The sequence below is a fragment of the Prosopis cineraria genome, unplaced genomic scaffold, assembly GCF_029017545.1.
Source record: "Prosopis cineraria cultivar Desert tree isolate PC_DT_omini unplaced genomic scaffold, ASM2901754v1 PC13, whole genome shotgun sequence".
Lineage (NCBI taxonomy): Eukaryota > Viridiplantae > Streptophyta > Magnoliopsida > Fabales > Fabaceae > Prosopis > Prosopis cineraria.
In genome coordinates, this window is record NW_026555344.1 from 19,518,198 (window position 1) to 19,537,663 (window position 19,466).

General features: G+C 30.9%; 1 long non-coding RNA gene across 1 annotated transcript; it reads left to right on the forward strand.

The window, feature by feature from the left end:
- Nucleotides 1-12,472: 12,472 nt before the first annotated feature.
- On the forward strand, nt 12,473-13,488 carry LOC129291516 (uncharacterized). The gene is made up of 2 exons (XR_008588696.1): nt 12,473-12,941; nt 13,078-13,488. It is a non-coding gene; the product is annotated as an uncharacterized LOC129291516 (long non-coding RNA).
- Nucleotides 13,489-19,466: the final 5,978 nt, after the last annotated feature.

Consider the following 19,466-nt stretch of genomic DNA (forward strand, 5'->3'; position numbering starts at 1 on the left):
GTAAGAACGATTACCTAAAGTTTGTTATGCTCAATTAATATGATTTTAAAGTTATTTTAATTATCCCTTTCTTATTCATGTGTTTGATATAAAAAAAGATAATAATTAAATGAGAAATATTTATTTATTTACAAGGAAGGATTTGACTTAGAATTAGGCTCTGAGGTCTACGTATCCTGTGATGGGGATTAAAGTTCACGTAGTTCGGGATAATGATTAGTGCCAATGGTTTTCTTTATTTATAATTTTCAAAAAAGAGAAAGTTAAATGAAAATAACTTACCAATTACAAACAAAACAATTTTCTAAAATGTGAGTTGGTGTGTTTTAATTTGTAAAGATAATTTAACTTCACTTTCTTACTCCCATTTTATATTTTGAAAAGATTTTCGTTATTATACTTTTTCTTATTTTGAAGATTCACTTTGTCAATATAGAAAAGTAATGTAAAAAAAAAAAAAGTTTCTAATGTGCCTATAGAGACTTATTGTCACTCGTGGACATTCAAATGACTTTAATGCCTTTTAAAATTCTATATTTTCCTTACAATATGAAATCTTAGATTATTTACAAAATATTTTATTTTAATATTTTTTTAGGAAAAATTAATCTTTTAGTCTTCCAACTTTTAATTTACTTATAATTTAATCCCTCAACTATGACTCGGCTATGACTCAGTTTCTCAACTTTTGATTCACTTATAATTCAATCCCTCAATTTTTGTAAATTCTCTTTTTTCATTTTAGCCTAAATCTCAAATTAAAGAGAAAGAGAAGGGTATTTTAGAATAATACATGAGCATTTCTTTTATCTCCTTTATTTGATAAGGAAATTTTTTAAAAAATTGAAAAATAAGGAATTGATTACAAGTGAATCAAAAGTTGAGGGACCGAGTCGTAGTGAGTTATAATTGAGAGATTGAGTCACAGCGAATTATAGTTAAGGAATTGAATTACAAGTGAGTTAAAAGTTAAGGGACTAAAAGATTAATTTTTTCTTTTTTTATATATTGAAAATTTATTCAATGTGTCAACGGGGACTTTTATCACTCATGACAAAAAGTATGATAAAAATCGTAATCATTATACCAGCAGAGTCTTATTAACTTACACGGATAAAATGATTATTTTAATAGTTATTATACAAATACATTAATTTAATTAATCAATTTTATTAAAAAATGTTTATTATTTTATTTACAAAATTTATTTATTTATCATATAAATTGAGAAACATGATATCTGTGAGAACAATAAAGAACTTAATTTAATTATCTATGAATATTCTTAAAATCTTACATGAGACTTAAATATTTTATTAATTAATTAAAAAAATTAATTTTAATGATGAGTTTTAGGAACCCATATTATTATATATAAAAGTGACCCTTATACCTGCAAAATCTTATTAATTTTCACGATATAAGATTATTTTAAATGCCTGTGGAGATTCTTAAAATCTTACATAACAAATAGATAATTAAGATATTTGCATTTGCAATCAGTGCACAATATATATGAATTTAGCATTCAAAGGAATAGAAAAGAAACTATTTTGACACTTTACTCTTCTTTTGACTTGAGGATGTGTTCTTTAAAATTTTTCAAATTGGCTTAATGTTCAAATTTGGCTTTCAAAAAGAAATAACGAGAGTAGTGGTAATAGCATCTAACAATTAAAATAAACAAGATTCACTTATCATCATTATCATCAATCAACCAATTTATCTTCCGTAGAAATCAAAATCAAGTTGATGTCTTAACTTTAAGAAACAAAGAGATTAAAAAAAAATCAGATTCAGTTCATATGCTCTTTTATGTTTAAAAAAAAAGTATATTTTAGATCTAATGTAACCTTGGTCTAACAAGCATAAGAATCCTTTCAATTCCTCTTTTATACATTTTAACAAACATCCTATGGGCGACAATATTCACACAATAATACAAAGCTACTTCCTCTTCAAATATCTTTCTAAATATTCATGATCAATACTTAAACTTTCAAAGCTTCCAAATCTCTTTATTTCAACACAAGCAAATTCTCATGAAGAATCAGTTCCATAACAGCATAATCAACACAAACTCCCACGTATATCTATTGTAAGAATTAGAACAAGGACGACACAGGACAAAGAAAAGTAGAGCAGACTAATAGCTGTGTAAAGGAGGAAGAAAGAAACAACAAATCAAACCTCTTGCAGCGATAAAAACAACTCCGGCGTACCCATAATGGCAGACAAACTACAGTCAACAATAGATGAACAGGAAGGAGGAAGAAGAAGCTTCTCTGGAGTCTGTCCTCACCTCCTGTTAACTCAGATACACGGCTAGTTCTTGTGCTATTCTTCTTAGAATCAGACCCTTTCCAAGCTTGCTTTCTATGTCCATGCTTAGTCATTTTCATAAGAACTTTAACCCGCATGCCATTTCTCTAGTCCTGCTTAATGATCTTGAGCTTGAGATTGTCAACGGAAGTAACGGTCTCAGCTGCATAATCCTGATCTGTTCTTGGTCTCTCTCTCGCTCCAACCTTTTCCATCTCTACCGGTGCTCTCTCGCCCTCGGTCTCTATTTTTTCTTTCGGTCCCTTTTTGACTCTCCCTCTCAAAGCTTCTCTCTTGTCCTCGGTCTCTGTTCAGACCCCCTCAAAAATCCAAAGCAAAAATAACAGGTCCTCTACCTCCCCTTCACTGCGTCGAGTTTTATGTGTGAGGTGGAAGAAGATCCCAAGTCCTGTTGCGTGTAGCTCGTCTCTTTGACTCCTATGCTTGCGTTTGTGAGCTTCTCTTCTGCTCTTTGCTTTGCGTGTGGTCGAGTCTGCTCTCTCTCTCTCTCTCTCTACATTTTCGTCTGTGAGTGCTATGTATGTGCTGTGTCTCTGCTCTTTTTCTTTTCTTCTGCAACGTGCATGTGTTTCTTCTGTAAAGTGAAGCTTTTTTGTTGCCTTCCTCTGTGTTTTCATCCGCTTCTCTTCTTTACTTTACGTGTGGCGAGTCTGCTCTCTCTCTGCGTTGCTGTGTTCGTGTGTTTCGTTTCTATTCTTCTGCATCTGCTTTCTACTTTCTCTATTTTTCATCTATGCTGTGTTTCTGTTCTGTGTGCATGCTTTGTGTTTTTGTTTCTCTGCACTGGAGACTGCGTTTGTCGCTGAAGCTAGGCACTTCTAATTGCCATGCACGTGATGCTTTCCTTTTTTATTTTATTTTTTGTTTAATTTTGCTTTTCGCCTTCATTGTTCTTTTTCTCTGCTGGCCGAACGCTTTTAGGCTGCGGGTGAAACGCTGAATCATCAGTGCTTCACCATCCCATGTAATATATATATATATATATATATATATATATAATGCTTTCTCTTTTTTTTTATGTCAATTAATTCCAAAAATTAGATTGAAAAAGCTCTAATTTGAATTAAACAAGAACATCTGTTTTTTTTTTTTAAAAATGAAAAACAACAAGATTTAAGAAAAAGCAAAAATAGTTAACTCTCAAAAGTTGATTCCTAATATTTTTAATTGTTGAGATAATTTGAAAGATATTTTAAAAGATTTAAAAATATTTTTAAAATTGATTCTGAAGACTAATATATTTATCTTCTTCTTTATTATTATTATTATTATTATTATTATTATATTTTTTTGACAATATAATCCAGAAAAGGATTAAATTTTGTTTTTGTATTTTTTATATTTTTTTGGTTATTTTAATGAATTAAAAGAAATAAAATTCTAACCAAAAGATTATAAAATTAAACCCTATTAATTAAAAAACAATTTATCTTAAAAATATAATCCTAAAAAGAATTAAATTTTATTTTTGTATTTTTATATTTTTTGGTTGAATTTATTATTATATTTATATTATTTAAAAATATCTAGACAAAATACAGTATTCACATAGAGAATAAGCATGAAAAATAAACATTTGTTTTTTACTTCTTTACCTTAGTCGCCAGCTAAAAATAAATACATTTTGCCTCTTCATAGATATCTTGCAGCTCGTGAAGAAGCAAATTTAATCACCGTATAGTGTCACCACCCCTTCCTCAGGTATATATCAATTTAATAAGCAGCCAAGCTAATTGACATTCGCTAGTGGGTAGTTATTACTAACTCTCGTGTCGCATAAATAAAAGGTGTTCGACACAGGTGTGAACCATTCACATATTTCCATAAACTCAAAATGAACATTTATTTTATTTTATAAAAAAAAAAGAATAAAATTTAATTAAATCACATGAGAATTAAAATAATTCCTTTAAACTCATTATCATAAGAAAGTGTCGACATTTTTGTAGAAATTTCAACAGAACCTTCCCTGTAAATAGGATCTCCTGAAAATTCTACAGGAAAATTTTTTTACAGATAATAACATAAATCAAAAGCGTAGCTCCTTCCAGCCAGCATCCAATATACAAAACAAAACAAATCCATCAACAATCTATATGGAGCATCTAATCTTTCCTTTAAATCAAAAACACATACGAACTATATATTTATATTAAAAGAAACAATACCAATCCAAAACTTTCACCCACTGTAGCTATTCTGCCCTTTTTAAGGTCAATGGTGGGATCGGCATCAACTAACAAATTTGAGGCCAAATAATTTTTCTAGTGAATAGCATTCCCATGGTAAAATTCTTAAAATTTAAATTAACAATATCTAATAATAGTGTCAGATAATTAAAAGTAATTTCACCAAAATTTATAAGCATGTAAGTCATAACCATACTTGTAAAATAAGAGTAAATTGAAAAAAATTTATGTTATCATGCTTAAAGAAAATAATATGTTCACATATAACTCAAAGTGATACAAATTGCGAGTCAAAATCATGTAAATTTTGAAAACACATATTAATCAACATTTAAAATTTTGAGAACTCAACAAAATAGGTTACAAACGTGGACACTCAGTCCACGAGGGTAAATAACCAAATGCGGCTTATGTCACGAAAATAAACGTGAACACACCAGTCCACGAAGGTGAGTTACCAAACGCAGCTGAGGCTACGAAACAAACGTGGACGCACAGTCTATGAGGGTAAATATTTAAATGTGGTTCAGGCCATGAAATCAAATGTGGGTACAAAGCCCACGAATACCAAATGTGAGAATAAAACTCATAAAACAAACTAGCTAGTGATTAACCACAGCGCACTATGAGCTAACGGAACTGCCATTAGCAGCAGTGTTCTGTTTCGAGTTCTCTTAAAATCACGCTTCAAACATGCGAGAAAAATAATTATCATTGAAATAAATAATCATTATTGATATCAAACTCGCATAAACTGTTTCAAATCTTAATATTTGTGAAAATCATAAACTTGCATTAATTAAGTAGCTAATAAATTTCAAAGTTTAACAACCATACATAAATGCTTTCATCCATCTTAGAAATATATTTTCAAGAATCAATAAATGCACATATCATAACTCATTTGTCCTTCATTGATGTTTCATAATTTTCAAAATTAATATAATTCATAAGAATAAAATATTTCAAGAAAAAGACTATTAAAAAAAATAAATTAAATGGAATGCTATTCACTTACTTGTCAGAACTTCAAATTTTCAAGGATATCTTTTCTTTTAATTCTGATCAGGGTCCCATTCTTTCTCATCCCCTATCAGGATAAAAAAATAATTTCATAAATTCCCAATCTTTAGTACAATTCCAAATTAACCATCCTCATCTAAAATTTAAAACCAAATTTATGATTTAAAATCGGTTCAAGTATTATCACTAATTCAATCACTTTCCTTGATTATACAACTACAATATCTATTAATTTAAAACACTCCTTTCTATGTATGCACATGTAATTACAAGGAAGGATGAATTTTTAAAATTTCAACCCCCAACCCACATTTATCATACATTGTCACTAAGTTCAGATGGGTTTCTTGCTTAAATTTTTGTCTTCTCCTCTCTACGTAACAGTATAAGCGACAGCAAAAAAATCTGAAGTTGTCATGACTACACATAACCGAGCAGTAACAGCAACACACACACACACTATCTTCTGCGTTTCCACATACACACACATCACTTATATTCTCACGCACAGCAACAAAAGCCTACATTCACAACCCAGCAAAATTAATGATACAAGGATTGAAACTCCTCACCTCAACTTGACTGATCCAGACAGCAACGTACAGCAAAGAAGGGAGAAGAAGGTCCTTAAATGCTGAATAGAGGAGAAAATCGATGCTGCTGCACGTTATGGAAGGAGAAAAATGAAGCTTGTAGCAGAACAGGGGAGCAAAAAAAATTGGACTCTACTCTCAAGGAAACACAGCAAATGAATCAACAGCAATAGTCCAGACTCATTACAGCACTACTGTAGCTCCAGCAACTCGGTTCCTCGTCCAGCTACTGCTTGAAGGTGATGATATAGATAGAACCAGAGTAGAAAATGAAGAAAAAAAATAGAGACAAGAAGCACGGACATATCAACCCAGTGCAGCTCAAGCTCTACTCTAGCCGGTGACTACTGAGAATATGAAGGAGAAGATTAGTCGGTGACCAAGCAACTTAGCTAACTTGAACCATGGCAAACAAATAGAGAAAAGAAAAGGAGATTCTTTTAATGCCGAATAGGGGAGAAACGAAGGTGAACCTGTTAGAAATTCAAGAGCTATGACAACCTTTACTCTTATCAACGACCACTGAAAATGAGAAGACAGATAGAGACATAGAAGGATGAAGAGATAAGTTACACCAGAGTTCTGGACTTTTCTATCGCCCTCTCACACTCTGTAAATCGATTCAGATAAGAGAGAGAAGAAAGAAAATATATCTGATGGAGCAAGGGTATTCTGGTAATTTTAAAGGAGCAAAGCAAAATAAAAATTTCATTTCTTACACTGGGAATTCGAACTTGGTGTAATAATTCATATTATAATAATAAAACTAGATTAAATAATAAGATAATTTTATTATATTTTAAAAAAAATTGTGAAAAAAAAATCATAATAATAACAACATGCATTGGTGGTTTCGTGAAAATTTTGTTGGTTCTTATCATTAAAGTTTTGCATTAGAGATTTTTATTTTTATTTTTCCTTTGTTGTTTCAAATTACCATTTTTGCCCCTTAAAAAAGGAAATTGAAAAAAAATTGAAAATGGCAGATATAAATCAGGCTTCCACTTCACCTCTGTTTTTCAAAAATTCCAGACTGGTCGAGAGAGAGAGAGAGAGAGAGAGAGAGAGAGAGAGAGAGAGAGAGAGAGAGAGAGAGCTTAGCCTTCCTGTCTTGACTTTCCTCTGTTTCTTCTGCCGCTTACTGTCATCGCCGGTGATTTGTGTGGCCAAAAACTCATCTCCTTTCTTGTATGTGCTGTTATGGGGTAGCGTATCAGGTTCTTCCATTCCCACGCATCACCATCATCCTCCTCGTCATTACTCCATCTCCCATGTCGTCTCTTTGCTGTTGGTGTGTGTGACGTATTGAGTCGCCTGAGGCTGTGGGTGATCAGGAAAAAGAAAAACTTCCTTCTTATTCTTTCTCTGTTGGTGGGTCGCTATAGGTGCTGCCACGGATGCGTGAGCTTCTTCTTCCTTTGCTTCTGTTGACTCTTTTCCTCTTCCCTATCTCTGCCGTTGCCACCTCAGGTTTGATGCTTCAAACTACTTTTTGTTAATTCCATGTGTGCACATTTTAGTAGTTGTAGTTATAAAAAGTGTCCCTCTTTGCTAGATTTATGTGCGTGGGTGAAATATGATGATTTTAAATTTTGAGTTTTCCTCTTTAATTTCATGAACTATATGAAGTTATGTGTGGTAGAAATCTAAGCAAGTTGAATTTATTCAAGGATTAGCATCCTATAATTATTAGACAGGAATTGTTGGGATGATATTTGCATAGAAGAGAAGAGAAAGAAAGAAAAAAAAAAGATTCATACTTGTAAAATGTTTGATAAAATGCCCTATGAGGGTTTTGCTTGATTATGTATTTCTTTTATTTTTTTATTATTAAAAATAGTGAGAAGTACGATTGTTTTCGGGTGCTGTTTGGTTGAATTTAACTTAAAAATTTACAAGTAAAGATTTATTATAAAATTATTGTGAGACAAATGAAATTCGTGAGTTGTATTCTTGTTGATTTATAAATCATGGTATTGCCTTTATGACTTATTTTGGGATGCCATAAGAGATTCGATTAAATGGGGGAATTATAATATTTTCAAAATATTAGGATGATAAAAATTTAGGTGTGCATGCATTTATATATCTCAATTAAAATTTAGCTATTTGTGCCTGAGACAAATTAGATGGATAAGTATAATATAAACAAAGTCTCGGATGGGAAAGTGTATATATATATACAGTATTATAAGGATCGAAGGATTTAAAGTATAAATTGGATTGATTTAAGAATTTAATGACTATGGAAGAAATCCTTATGTATAGATCCTGATTTAAGAGTTTTAAATTTATTGTAGTTATATTTTTCTTTTGTTAATATGAAAGGAAATTTTAATAGGTTTGTTGAGAGTCCCTTAAAACTCTATTATATGTTAAATAGGAGATTTTGAGAAGGGAAATTGTTGAAGTGGCAAAGAAGATTCATTTAAAGCTGTAAAGGGTGACTTTTAATATTTGAAAATATCACAAATAAATGGATAGCGTCCCAGTTGATTTTTCAATAAAGATTTCCTTTACTACAACAGTCCATTTTTATGCAAATTGTTTTAGTAACAATGATGTGGTTATTGAATAGTTTGTTTATTAAACTTCTTTATTTTGTGAAATCACCTTTATCAGTTTTGAAATGTTATTTGATCAATTAAATTAAGTTTGGACTTTGATTATGATATTTTTATTTTATCCAATATTGGATTGATACAAAGAATGATTCTTACGAGTTTGACTTTGAAATTTTTTTTATTATTCGATAAATGCAAGCATGAGCATTGGATATGAAATTTTATTCTGGCAAGTTTTAATACTTAAAAGTATTCATGCGAGTTTGATTTTGAAAAAGAGAACTGTATCTTGAAAGTGATGATTTTCTCACATGTTTGAAAATGGTTTTAAGAAAGGAACTTTATACAAAACACTGGTTGCTAACAGCACTTCTGTTAGCTCTTAACGCGCCATGGTACACTTAGCTAGTAGGGTGTTCATAGGAAGTGCTAGTCCCGTGCGATGGCCAATGCACATGGAACGAAAGGATGGTTATTCGTGAGCATCTTACTCATGTTTGTTTTGTGGCTTCAAGCCACATTTGATTAGCATTACCCTCGTAGACTCTGTTTTCACATTTGTTTTTATGGCATAAACCGCGTTTGGTTAGTTATCCTTGTGGATTGTGTGTCCACGTTTGTTAATTGTTCTGATAAGTCCCTATAATTATGAATCCAATTATTTTATGATTTTATATTCCATTGATTTTTATTTAGTAATTTTTTATAAATATTTATTTCATTCATGTGTTTCCTTGAAATCAAGTGATATTATCATTTGTTACAATAGTTCAATGATTTGAGATTCTCTTTGAATTTTTATAGAGACATCTTATTATGAAGCTTATGGAATTTTTATGGAAATTTTTGTTTCTTTAACTTACATATCTATTTCGAATCTTTCATTTTATTTATATTCTATTATTTATTATTGGGACGTTATTTACTGGAAAACATATTTTTGGCTTCAGGTAGTATAAGTTGAACTTGTATATCAATGTGTTACTTGAGGCATTCTATCACTAAAATGGAGTTGAAGAATTATTTCAAACAAGTTTTGCTTGATAAAAATTTGAACCCTGTATTCATTTCAGGGACTAGTCCTAACTGCTCCACGTATAATGTAAGTAGGATTTTCATCTTTCTTTAAAAATTGTATATATGTTAGTAGGGAGTGAGATCCTTTTATTTGATTATTATTGTTCTTTGTCATTCATTTCAAGAGGACTTATTTACATGAAAGTTCTTTTAAAAATTTTATATAAAAATAATTTACATGAAAGTTCTTTTAAAAATTTTATATAATAATAATAAATAATAATAATAATAATAATAATAATAATAATAATAATAATAATAATAATAAATATATGCTTATAGTTTTGCATGGTTGAAAGTATATTTGTTCAAGGCTTAAGGGATATGAGTTTTACACACATATTCTGTGCTAGTCATGCCTTAATTTTTGGGGTGTGACACTTGGGATCTTCAAATATTCGAGCATGCATGCTTCCACTCTAACAACACTTCTCTTACTAAACATGTTCCCAAATTAATATAACTATTATTAAACACCAACTTTAAATATATACTTATACTTCTTCTTCTTCTTCTTCTTCTTATTATTATTATTATGGGCTATTACAACTAAATTCGATTACAAGTGAATTTTTTTAGGTTGAAAAGTGGAAAACTAAAGCATGTTTTCAGACAATTTCATTGATTTCTGGCTAAGATTTTTATTTGGTGAAATAGTTAAAAAATTTATATTAATATTCCAATACATCTTTACCTTATATTTTTTTCATTAATAGTAACAACTGAAAATAAAAATCATATAGGAAAATGAAAATCAGCAGATAAAGGGTTACAATTATCTAAACTTTTTCGCCATTGTTTCCAATTGTTTGTGAACTCTTCTAGCCAATGATTTTTGAAGAGATTTAGTAGATGATCCAAATCAGTGTTGCGCATCAAAATCTCAGGACCTGAATTTCTTTCATCAAGGATATTTTTAATAATCTTCAAATTGTTAAAAGTAAGAGTGATATCCATAAAAGTAGGTGGATTGAAGTCATCTAAGTCAGTAACCCATTTAAAAGCATATATATCTAAACTCCTTTAAAAAAGATACCAAAGGATTGCTTTGAATTGGAGATCTGTTTTTTCTAAAATTAAGAAAGATAAAATCCATGTAAATAAGGATTTTGATCTCCCTAATTTTCTGACTAGATCTTTGCATTACCTTCCTGAAGTCTATGAAGAAAAACCATCCAAATCTTTGGATTGCTCTCGCTAATTGCAACTGTCGTGAAAAGGATGCTCTATTTCGGATGAACATTCCTTTCTCTTCGCAAGATAGCACTTGAAAAGTTGAAAGGTGCCATTCTAATTTTTGAATTATCTGCAATGGTTGAGCTTCCTTTGATTGATGCTTAGGTTGATTCCTAGTTTCCCAAATAAAATACATAATCATAAGGATCTCCTTTCAGATGCTCATCATTTTACTTGATTCTGATTCAACTTGATTTACCCATGAAGAACTGAAGCTTTTCATGTTTTCCCAAGTATTTGACTAGATGGAAATATCATAAGCATACCAGATAGCTCTTACAAAAATGACAAAAGAGAAAAATATGATCAAATGTTTCATTTGATCACATAGAAGGGCACTTGGCTGTGATAAGACGACGATGCTTCTGAAGTACATGAGGAGGATAGTCTCATTCATAACTTTCCAATTAAATAGCAATAATCAATAAGGCAAATCTATTTTCCAGAAGAATTTCTAGTTGATCCCTTGTGCAGACTTATTAGCATTTAAGTAATCCCCTATGAGAATCTTGTAACTAGCTTTAACAGAATAAGTGCCTCTGACTGATTTAGTCCATATCAGACGACCATCCTAACTGAAGAATGAAAAAGATGTGCCTATAATCTCCTCCTTGATTCTGCGGCAATAAAGAGAAGAAATATGCTGCTCATCCCATGCTGCTTATCCTTATCAATAAGATTAGCTATGGTTAAACTTATACCTGCCAAGTTGTCTCATAAGGGAGACCATTTTACATGGTCAACTAGAATCTTTGCACTACTAGAAAAAGTCAGGTTAGCAAAGAAATTTAGCGAGGACTTAATTATTTCTCTCTAAATTACTGCATTAGCGAGGAATTTTGTGAGAAAATTTTGCTTCATTTCTAAAAAAAAAAAAAAATTAGTGAGGAAATTTAGTGAGGAATAATATATTCCTCTCTAATTTGTCTAATTAGCAAGGAAAAATAGTGAGAAAAAATATAATCCTCTCTAAATGGTCTAAATAGAAAGGGAATTAGTGAACTAATATGATTCTATCTAATTAGCGAGGAATTAAAGAGGAATTGTCATTCCTCTCTAAAAAGTCAGTAGTAAAATAAAAAATAATAATAAGAATAAAAAAGGTTTTAACTTGTATTTATTTTTTTACAAGTACTTATTTTTCCAAAAAGAATATATTACTTTATATTGTCTTATATATAAAAAAATATTTTCTAAAAATTTATGTTATCTTATATATAATTTTCTCAAAAATATTAAATATCTTATATGTAAATAATTATTTTTACTTTATAAATTATATTTTCTCCATAATTTTATTGACCCATCCCACTCCCTTCAATTTATTTATTTAAAATTTAAACCGAATCTTATTCCCTTCAATTTTCTTTTTTTTTCATATGAACCCTGACCCAATATCAAGTATCAACTCAGGAAACTTTGCCTACTACTCACTACTTGAGTTATTCATTACCAAGCTATACCACATATTGGTATGGTAGGGTTATAACCCTTTCTCAGAAATCCCCTCTTCTTCATCATTATTACCTTCTTGTTCTCTCTCACCTCACCTTCGTGACCTAGCCAACGCCGTCATCATTCGTCGAGCTCTGATCTAGCCTAGAAGTTTGCCTCCACATCATTCTTATCTTCTCAAATTTTGCCTCTCGTTTGTGTCCTTGCGAGCACTATTATCATCCATCAAGCTTCGTCTCCTCCTTTTCACCTTCTTGAATCTTACCTTGCATTCATGCCCTTGTGAGTGCGAGTAAAGAGAGCGCCTCTCATTAAGCAGTAAAGCTCCTCCCTCCCCCAGGTTCATCATCCCAGCCTCCCTGCTCTCTTGGTAGTATGAACTCTAAATCAGATTTAGATCTATATAGCTTACTCCCTCTGGTTTTTGAGATTTTGACTAATCTCTGCTCTGCTCCTCACGGGTATGTCACTGTCTCTTCCCTTTCCCCTATCAACATTCACATTCCATAGAATTGTTGCTGAAGTTCTTTTCTTTGGTTTCTCTTCTCCTTCAATTCATTATTTAAACTGAGAAAGATCATTTCTTTGATATTGAAGGTGGGAGAGAGGAAGAGAATGGAGTAATGGAGGCAGAGAATCTCTAGTTCTTACGACAGCAAATGAAAGGGAATCTTCATCTTATGGCATGGCATGCCTGTGTAAGAAGAAGAAATAGTGCATAGAAACTGTTTCGAATCTCGACTCTAACCATGTGTTAACCCACTCCACCAGCCTACATATGGCTTCTGATGGAAAATTGTGTTGCCTTTCACTGTTTTCTTTCCCAGGCGATGACAAGTTTGCAATTGTTTGTCTCTTTCCTTCTGATGTTATTTGTCGTCTTCACTCTAATTAGTACTTTCTTGCTTTTCATTTTTGGTTTCAAAGCTTGTAATTGAATTAAAGTTGTTTGGAGTTTTGTTGAGTTTTTCCCCTTTATGTATCGACATCTTTGATTCTTGTCTTATTGGTGCGGTATTTTTTACTGAAATTTTGCCTTAGATCGCGAGTAAGTTCTTGTTCATAGTGCTTCTTTGCCAGTTTGATTTCCTTTTGAAATTCCAACAAGCGTGTTTACTTCCTTCAGCTGTGACCAGTGACCACTGTTTCTTACTATTGATTATTACTTGAATTCTATCTATCATTGTTCCAATTATAATTGTCTTCCCTTTTTTGAGTATTTAAATTTGAATTGCAAGTGTCAAAAGGGTGAAACTATTAATTGATTCCTGTCCTGTGCATCCCTTAGTTTCTAATTTTGCTAATTAATATGCTAGTTCTCTTATTGTCTTAAGCCAATTGATATTGAGTATACTTGTTCTCCAATATGTGATAATATATGGCCGAGGCATCATCTTAATAGAATTGGTCTCTTTTGGTTTTCAGCACCCAATACTGTGTAAGGATTTACTAGAACTTATGGTATCAATTATGGGAGAATTGCAAATAATATTCCCTCACCAGATGAAGTTGTTACACTTCTCAGAGCTACAAAAATAAGAAATGTTAGAATTTATGATGCTGATCATACTGTTCTCAATGCCTTCAGTAAAAATGGTCTTGAACTTGTAATTGGACTTCCCAATGGATAGTTGCAAGACATGAATTCCAACTTAGACCATGCTTTGAATTGGGTGAAGGAAAATGTACAGGCGTTTCTTCCTGGTACACGTATTTAAGGGATTGTTGTGGGAAATGAGATTTTTGCTTCTGACTTTAATTTGTGGGGAGCTCTTCTGGTTGCTGCAAAGAATATATACAATGCTACCCAAAAACTCAATTTGGATAGTCTAATTCAGATTTCTATTGCACACTCATCTGTTGTTTTCAAGAACTCCTACCCTCCCTCTTCTTGTAAATTTGCAGATATATTAATCAGTATATGTGTACTTTAAATTGGGTAGGGATTATAATGTGGCAAACTTATATATTGTGTACTTTTAAATTTCTTATGTAGTTCTTGTTTATGGATTGAATTATTTGTTAATAAAAATTTCATTTGTGAGTCAATTGCTTGATTGAATTGGATTTATTTATAAACAAAATTTTGATTCTTACAAAACTAATGTGCAATTCAATGAGGAAATAATGAGGAAATTATTCCTCCCCAATTAAACCAATTTGCGAGGAAATAGCGAGGAATTGGTTCCTAGTTAATTTTAGCAAGGATAGCATTCCTCACAATAGCCATGCTAAAAATATAAGATTAGTGACAAATTAGTGAGGAAATTATAGCCTCGCTACTATTAGTGAGGAAATTAAGTCCTCGCTAATTCCTCGCTAAATTAGTGAGGAAAGCATTATTTTTGCTAATTATTAGCGACCCGTCATTTAGCTATGAATTTAGCGAGGAAATAATTTCCTCGCTAAATCATGATTAGCAAGGAATAAGTCAGATTTAGCGAGGAATATAATCCTCACTAAATCATAATTTTCTTGTAGTGTTGTTCCATCACCAACCTGCCATTTCAAGTTGCCTACAATCAAGTAGGAAACTTTAAGAACATCTTTCATTATTTAGGAGTAATGATTTTTTGGCTTGCATTCTCCCTTTAATATTGTATCAAGATACTTGACTTCCAAAATTCTCCCCATCAAAGAATGGCTATCTGAAAAACCAAATCTCCAATCCTGTTTTGCCAAAAGAGCTTTATTAGTAATATATAAAGTTTTGAGGCCAAACCCTCCAAACTCACTTGAATTGCATAGTTTCTGCCAAGAAATCAAACCATTAGCAAAAGGCCCCCAAAAGAAGTTGGCACACAGATAATCAAGTTTAGATGCTGGGCTCTTCCGAAGTAAGAAACAGAAGACTTGATATATACAAGACGAAGCCATAACAGAGTTAATATGAATTAGTCTACCAGCCTAAGAAAGAAGAGATGATTTCCAATCAACAAGTTTAGTCTGAAATTTATGCAACATTTTCCTAAAAATTCGTTGCTTCTCAATTCCATTATTAATGAACATGCCGAGATATCACTACAATCAAAAACTTGATCTAGAGACAGAATTCAGAGATAGATCAAATTCCGTCTCTAATAGAAACATAATTAAAAACTTAAATGATCTTTTAATTATTTATTTAATTTATTTTTGGAAAAATAATTTAAAAATTATATATACATATTTAGAGATGAATAAAGGAGTATCTAAAATTGTTATCTCTAATGCTGTAGCAAAATACTGTTGGAGACATTTTTCGAGACGACTTTTGTTAGTCTCCAATTAGTTTAAGTTATTTTTCCTATACCTGTTTCTAAATCCACTTTTAAAAATTCCATTGAGACTCTTTTAGAGACAACAAGAAGATCCAAATCTAAGTATTAACAAACCTATCTCCAAAGTTGTCTCTAAAATTTTTAATTTTTTTTAACAAAAATTCAAAAAAGTGTTTTATTTGACCCACGTTTTAAGGAAAAAATATTTGTGATGCTGGATGCAGGATTCGAACAAGGATCTGTGATCGTTTCAAGGAACATGTTTAGCCACCACGTTTTAGTTGATGCATTTGAATTTTTAAGTTATATGAAATTGCGAAATCATTTTAAAAAGTCCTAGTTCAACACTGGTGCAACAGTGGTGTGATTTTTGTTAATCCCTAAATCCTAATTTCTTTTCTCATTCTGGCACGACAGTGGCGCCATTTTTTCCCTCTCATCTTCAAGCCAAAATGTTAGCCCTAGTTCATTTTACTTCTTTCCAAAATCTGAAAAATAGTGTGTTATAATTATTCAACTCACTATTTTGTAATTCTTCCCTCATTCCAGCAAAAATGGTGGTGCATGCTTTTTAATTTGGTTTGCTCTTTAGCTCTCTTCAACACTTGTATGTTCTCCCTTCCATGGATGCTTCTTCTCCTTTTTGCTATTTTTTTCATTTACTCGTATACAGAGAACTTCTTGCTTGTAGTTTTCTATTTTTTTATTTGTACTTGGCTTGGTAATTAATTTAATATAGTGAAATAGTTCCAAATCTAGTCTTCCCTTTTCAGAAACACGAGTCCGTTCCCACACATTTGAATATGGCTTCTGCACATTTGTCTTTTCTTAGTTTCTTTTCATTTTGGCACTTGGTTTTTCTTGGGACTTAGCTTTGTTGCCTTAGGTGTCGGGTTCCTTTCCTTCTAATATAACGAGCATTTTTAAAATAAAAACTTTAGTCCATGACAGTATAAATCACCTAACACTAACACTAGAATTGTGGTAGATAATAATTTCTTTGTATCTAAACCAATATTGGTTGCAACTAAAACAAAAAAAAAAAACAAAAGCTGATACAAAGAGTATTGAATTATATGTAGTAGCTATGAACTATGAACAGAGAGGCAAATTAAATAGGAAGGAGATCGATGAAGTTTCGTGAATAAATTTGTGCGAAACAGTGTAATGCCATTTTTGACATTATGGTATTGCACACTCAAATACACACACGTGCATACACATGCGCGCACACACAAAATTTAACATTTTAAATGGGCTGGGATCCCAAAAGAAATTTCTTGAAAACTATTTAAAATTGTTCCAAAAGGATACACCAATGCTCAGTGGAAGCATTCAAATTGCATATATAACATATAACGAGAAAACAAATGCAAAGCAATGATTTTAAGCAAATTGGGCCATATGCATGGCAACATGTCACATCTAAAATATGAAAGTGATTGGCATGGAATATGAGTATAAAACACATATCCCTTAAACTTTAATTCAAGAAATTTTTCTATTTTTATAATTGTAATTATATTTGTATTGGATTTAGGATATCTTAGTTTTTTTTTTCAAACAAATGCATTAATATTTTATAAAAATTTTGATGGAACCTTTTATGTGAATAGAACCTCCCAAAATTCTACGTAACAATTTTCAAATAGAAAATTTCAACAACCAAGAGCTCTACTCCTTTCCACCAATAAACAAGGTATATAACAAAAATTAGGACCCTAACTACAATCTATGTGGAGCACCTAATCATATTTTACATGACATACTACATAAATTTCATATTTACATCAATAGGAGATATTTACACAACCAACCTCCACTCAGCTTAGCAAAAAATCCCTCAATGGTTAGCAGAATGTACAACATTAGCTATGCTATCTGATATCAAAATAACTTTTCAGTGAATGACGTCCCAACCATAACATTTTTTTTAGAATAAAAATGAACAGAATACAATAGTTATATAAATTAAATGAGAAAACAATTCAATGTAAACAAATATGCAAACTTGGAATAACTTCAATAACAATTTAAATCTATAATACAAAGTAGCTTTAACATTTAATCTTGATGCATTAAAATGATTAAATAAATAAATAAAAATAATAATATTTACTAAATTAAAAACCTTTACATATGAAATCACAAATTGATTAAAAATTCATATATTTTTGGAAGATTTATTAGAATAATTTACGAACATAAACACATAATCCACGAGATAAATAATCAAACGCAATTTATGCCACGAAGACAAACGTGGACACACAGTTTAAGAGGATAAGTAACCATACGTAGCTGAAGCCACGAAACAAATGTGGATACACAGACCATGAGAGTAATGCTAACCAAATGCAGCTTGAAGCCACGAAAACAAATGCGAGTACGAGATCTATAAATAACGTGAGAACAAAGCTCATGAAAATCAAACTAGTTAGTTATTGACCATGACGCACTAAGGGCTAACAAGATTGTCGTTAGCAACTAGTGTCCTATGTAAAATCCCCTACGAATTCATTTTCAAACATATGAGAAAATCATCACTGTGAAAATATAATTTCTATTCTCGAAATTAAACTCACATGAATAGTCTTAAGTTTCAAACTTGCTAGAATAAACTTTTATAACTAATGTTCATGCTTGCAGTTATTGAGTAATCAAACATTGCCAAAGATAGTAAAAATAATTTTTATCAATCTTGAAAATATATATCATAAGGAGTAATATATTCATATGACACAATGCAAATGTTCTTCACTACCATCTTATAACTTAAAAATGAAGTAGTTTAATTAACCAAGTGTCCATTAATCTACATAATTATTATTAAAATAATTCATATAAAAGTATAAAATTTCAATAAAATAATTTTATTGATAAATCAGTTGGGACACTATCCATTTACCTGCAGTACCTTCAAGGGCTAAAACTCACTTCTTACAACTCCAATTGAACTTTTCTTTTCTTTTCAAACACCCTATAAAAATAATAGAATCTATATAAACTTTCAATAAGTTTAATAAATCCTCTCCCAACATTAATACAACCCAATATTTGATCCAAGTAATTCAAAGTTTCCAACATCATCAATTTTTTCTCAAAATTTCCCAATAATTTATTATTAATCAAGTGTGTCACTCCACCAGCAAATTCTTTATCAGTCCATGATTTTTTTTCTATTATTCACTTTATTAAATACCTTAGGTACATCCCAAGAATAAAGGGATATATATAAATTGTGATTTGATTCTTAAATTACCAACTCAAATATCTCTCCCAAAAAGTTCTTAATTTTACTTTAACTATCATTGAAAAAAAAACAAATGTTTTCTATAATTATTTAATCAATAATGACATAAGAATCACAAAATATTTTGTCAAACACCATTTATTTTGCATAATATTTAGACCATAAAACCAAGTTCTTTTCCTCTACAATTTCCTTTCCAAAGGTTGTCCTATATTAATATATGAATTAATCAAACTTCCAACTTCTATTAAAGAGAGAAATTATCTTTTAAAGACAGTGTACTCAACAATATAATAATCACATATATATTGTCATCATATATCAAATTCTCCTTATAAGCATTTCATCAAACACTTCATAAGCACTAATTCTTAATCTATAAGTCCAACATATTTTCTCCTCAAATTCATTCCAATTGCTTCCTATATAACTTCAAATTAAAAACGTTAGCTAAACTCATTTTGTCTTACATT